Source organism: Bidens hawaiensis, unplaced genomic scaffold (assembly GCF_021521415.1).
Source record: "Bidens hawaiensis isolate Kalapana, Puna unplaced genomic scaffold, B.hawaiensis_p1.1 tig00102020_1, whole genome shotgun sequence".
In the NCBI taxonomy this organism is placed as follows: domain Eukaryota; kingdom Viridiplantae; phylum Streptophyta; class Magnoliopsida; order Asterales; family Asteraceae; genus Bidens; species Bidens hawaiensis.
Genome location: NW_027504718.1, coordinates 11,418 through 16,393, shown reverse-complemented (window position 1 = coordinate 16,393; position 4,976 = coordinate 11,418). Strand labels below are relative to the sequence as shown.

General features: G+C 38.5%; 1 long non-coding RNA gene and 1 pseudogene across 1 annotated transcript; one reads left to right on the top strand and one right to left on the bottom strand.

Moving 5' to 3' along the window:
* The first annotated feature begins 8 nt into the window (after window positions 1-8).
* LOC143608165 (receptor-like protein kinase THESEUS 1) lies at window positions 9-1,619 on the top strand (annotated as a pseudogene).
* A 1,193-nt stretch (window positions 1,620-2,812) lies between these two features.
* On the bottom strand, window positions 2,813-4,292 carry LOC143608164 (uncharacterized). Its single transcript, XR_013149155.1, has 2 exons — window positions 4,092-4,292; window positions 2,813-3,258 (listed from the first exon to the last, which is right to left on the bottom strand). It is a non-coding gene; the product is annotated as an uncharacterized LOC143608164 (long non-coding RNA).
* Between the last annotated feature and the right edge of the window lie 684 nt (window positions 4,293-4,976).

Sequence of the window (4,976 nt, the reverse complement as noted above, 5' to 3'; positions counted from 1 at the left end):
TAAGCACTTTGACTGTAAGTATCGGGCCCGATAGTGTTGCAGAAGATCAAAACGCGGTTTTGAACGGTCCTTGAAGTTTTAAAAATTAGCAACGGGGCTAGAAGCTTAGACGGGCCTACTCCCGTTGAGAATCTTGTATTATTCCCGTCAAAGAAATCCAATAAAATGGCTTTGGTTATTGGGTGTGTTATAGCTGGTTCGGTTGCTATAATTGTTTTGGTTTTATGCTATTGTTGTTTTGTTGCGAAACGGTCAAAAACAGGTCAACAAAAGCCGTCATGGTTACCACTTCCATTACATGGTAATGGGAACTCATTAACAATGACAAAACTATCGACTGTGTCTCAAAAAAGCGGGACTGCAAGCTGCATATCATCATGCAACCTCGGTCGAAACTTTACAATTCAAGAAATCATGGAAGCAACAAACCGATTTGATGAGAATTTGCTTCTTGGTGTTGGCGGGTTCGGTCGGGTGTATAAAGGAACAATGGAAGACGGGACCCATGTGGCGGTTAAAACGAGGAAACCCGCGATCCGAACAAGGCCTCGCGGAATTCAGAACCGAAATAGAAATGTTATCGAAGCTTCGACACCAACATCTCGTGTCGCTTATCGGGTATTGTGACGAACGGTCAGAAATGATTCTTGTTTACGAGTATATGGCTAATGGCCCGTTAAGAAGTCATCTTTATGGGACGGAGTTACCCCCCGTTATCATGGAAGCAACGCCTTGAGATTTGTATCGGTGCAGCTCGAGGTCTGTATTATCTTCACACGGGCGTCAGCGCGGAGTATTATTCACCGCGATGTCAAAACGACCAACATATTATTAGACGAGAATTTCGTTGCAAAAGTTGCGGATTTTGGGCTCTCGAAAGCTGGTCCGGATCTTGACCAGACCCACGTGAGCACGGCGGTCAAGGGTAGTTTCGGGTATTTAGATCCCGAGTATTTCAGAAGACAACAGTTGACTGAAAAATCAGACGTGTATTCCTTTGGTGTCGTGCTAATGGAAGTTGTATGTTCAAGACCGGCTTTAAACCCAGTGCTTCCACGCGAGCAAGTCAACATTGCTGAGTGGGCGATGACGTGGCAAAAGAAGGGCATGTTGGACCAGATTATGGACGGGTATCTTGTCGGGAAAGTGAATCCAGCGTCGTTAAAGAAATTTTGTGAGACGCTGAGAAGTGTTTAGCTGAATACGGTGTTGACCGGCCATCAATGGAGGATGTTTTATGGAATCTTGAATATTCTTTGCAACTTGAGGAAACCGCGGTGGCGTTAACAGAGCCAGATGATAATAGCATGAATCATATTCAGGCGGTCCCGCTGACTCAGATCGAGCCGTCTGAGAATAGCACGAGTATGATTGATGTGGTGCACTCAGGCACCGATGAAGAGGCTACCAGTGCAGTGTTTTCCCAGCTCGTTAATCCTCGAGGAAGATGATCGAATGGAAGATAGTTTATTGTGTTTGTTACGGTTAGTATAATAGTATATGCTATGTGTGCATTTATTTTGTGATCATTTATTCGGTTATTAGTATACATATATAGGCTAAGAAAAGATGATTGCTGTAAGCTGTGTTATACAATGTGTTTGTATGTACCAGGGTGGCTTATCAAAACTGGTTGAAACGAGTTTTAAAAATCGGATGAAGTTATACAACATATCATTGTTTATTTTGCTTAAATTTAACAGATGATTATATTCGAGGATAAATATAAGAAAAACTAATCAGATATAGGAGACAGTTATAACAATTAGATTAAACTCAAATTATAGCTTTATCCATTTTTAAATTTATAACTAATACTCCCTCAAGGAATGGCTCTTTTATAGAAATTGGATTTTTAATGGAATTGCCATTGAGATTGTCACCAACAAGTTTAGGCTGATCTAGAGGCAAAACATGTAGTTCACGGAGAAGATGGGCGATCCAAAGATCTAAGTAGCAGTGTTAATCATCGTCAAGTATTCAGATCCACAGCTTAATCAGAAAACAATAGGTTGTTTTTACCACTCCTAGAGATGATATTGTCATTAAAAAACTCAAGTAACCATAGGCGGATTGTCTAGTTTTGATGCATCCGAGTAACTACAGTTTCTAAACGCCAGATCAAATAACATGAGCGAATTCAAACATTTTATGCTTCTGCTGGCTTGTGTAAATGCAACGTTTTCACCTTCAGTTGTACCATAAGGCTTTATGTGAATTTCGCCAACATATGCCGATTGCCATTGTGCCAACATGTCGGCTCGTGGACTCTTTTGGACCTTTTGGTGCTACAACATGACCACGTATATCATGAGACGTTTCCAAGGTTTATGATATACCATCATATCTTAGTTAATGATTTCTCACACGTTTCCTACTCTCATATTTGATCATGTTTTTCTTACATTATAACTGAAAAGGGTGTAGCGGTTGTTCGTGGTCACTGAATTAGTTATTGATCATCAGATTGCTATACTCACTCACCCCTTACCGTCTCGTGAATCGAAGCATAAATAACGACTCAAGTTCGACCCTAAAACTGACTTGAATCCTCTAGACTAAACCCTAATCCACAGTTGGTTATGTTAAAAATTCATACCCCTAATCAAAGCATGTGTAACTCAATCGACTTAAATGTATCTAAAATAATAATTGGTCACATATAGACCAAGCAGTAACTTCATTTTTCTAAGTCAACAGATTAAAACAAGTTGATTTACGTTCAGAAAAAAAGGAGATAAGTTTTTCTTTACCATATGCAACGTATCATAATACTCGGTACCACTAGCTTCTATCAACATGGACATGAAAATTGTAAAATCACATATTAACATACATATAGTAAAGTACTAGTGTTTATTCCACACCAGATGCAACTTAAAACAACAAAACTGCAAAAGGCACAAAGTAATTATACAATCTAATACTCGTAAACACATGTGTATTTTACAATCCCCAAATCACGCTCTCTTCATAAGCGTGATCGAATGAAGATCTTTTTGACATCAGTTTTCGCATCCGCAGATTGTTCATTGGATTCATCTGGTTCCTCCTTACGAGGATCCAAATCCTTGGCACATAAGATCGAATCTTCATCATCAAGCCTAATAATATGCAAATCCTCCTGCATTTTCTCCATTCGAGCTTGCATCTCCTCCATCATTAACGTGTGTCGAGGTTTATAGTCCAAATTTGAAGGTTCGAGAGAAGATTGATCCTTCATTCCTTCTTTAACTACCCTATATACTTGCATTCCACCTTCACATAATCAGATGAGAATGATCAACTATCCAAAAAGCACATACAACGACACAAACCCTAAAAACTCAATACATAAAACTCATAGATCATGGATATACTTAAACAAACTGTAGTAAACCTAAATTTGAATTTTGATCAGAGAATTGAATTGTTCTTAATCCTAATTTCAGTAAAACTCATAAATCATCATCGATACACTTAAACAAACTATAGTAAACCTAAACCAAGTTGTTTTTAGCAGCACTCTTCGACGCCGAATAACCATAGCTTTGTTTTCAGCAGGATCCTTTTTGCCATTCAAAAGGAGGTTACGGTGCAGTTTTTTGCCCGCTTACCTCTCTCTCTCTATTGTAGTTGGATCCTTTATGTAATTGTTATAAATTGACGTGCAGTATTGCATGGTTTAAAATCAAATTGTTCGTAATCCTTATTAATAAAGCTCATAAATCATAGTTTCAATAAAAACTCATAGATCATTACCGATTCATTGATACACTAAACTAAACAGACTATACTAAACCTGAAATTGAAATTCAATGGACGAATCGAATTGTTCACGATCCTAATTTCAATAAAGCTCATAAATCATCATCGTGGGTTCCTAATCCTAATATCAATAAAGCTCATAATCAACATCAATACACTTAAACAAACTGCACTAAACCTAAAATTGAAATCCAGTCAGTGAATCGAATAGTTCCAGCTACTAATTTCACTTTCCTAAACAAAACTGAACACGAACACATACGAAATAAAACAGAGTCTGAAGCCCTAATTTCCGTAAAACTCGAAATTCCGATTCGGTAGCATGAACAGAGAGGAAACCTAACCTTTGAGAGGATCGTAAACGGCGGAATCGACGGCGAACTTGCCGAAACCGGTTAGTACGCGAGTTATGGTCTCTCGGCGAACCGGATCCGGCAAATCGACAGCCGGCTTTCTTGAGGCTGTAGTTGAGTCGGAGGAGGTCCAATTGATGAACCGGCCAGCTACTAAACGGAGGTCGTTCCAGATACCCATTTGCGAGTGGTTTTGGTTTTGGTTTTGGTTTTGGTTTTGGTTTTGGTGGTTCTCGCTATCCGTCCCTCAGTGGTTGGTTAACAAAGTTTATATGCCACTTGCACTTGCACTCTCAATGCTTACGTTTTTTTATCTTCAAAATACTCACTCAATAAATGTAAATGGTAGGTTTGCGTCTTTATAAAATAAAGTAAAATAAAAAATAAGAGAGATAAGTTTAACACGTAGGATTTTGTTATGAGTTTTTATTAGGAAAGAATATATAAGCATCTCTTAGCTTCTTACATTACAGATAACGCCTTACTGAATTTATATTATATGGTCGTATAAGTGTGTATCATTTGTTGACGTATACTTGTTGATTGTTATTATATGCGTTGGAATTGTATGTTGTGGTATACATATGTTTAAGGAATTGTTATGACAACGGGCGTGATAATATGCGTCATATTGAGGTATACAAAGGTTTTAAATGCCACACATGTGTATAGCATATGATTTTCATACGTGCTCACGTTCAGGTCTCCATGTCCACATCAGACCTCCATTCCCATGTTGCATTACATTGCTCCATGTGAAGACCGTCTTTGAAGGAGGGTTGGGTGGTCGATAATCCTCGACCCAATCACCCGGCAGGCCCGAAATTTATTTATATATGTATTCTTAATGTTTAAACCCAGTTACTCAACTTATTT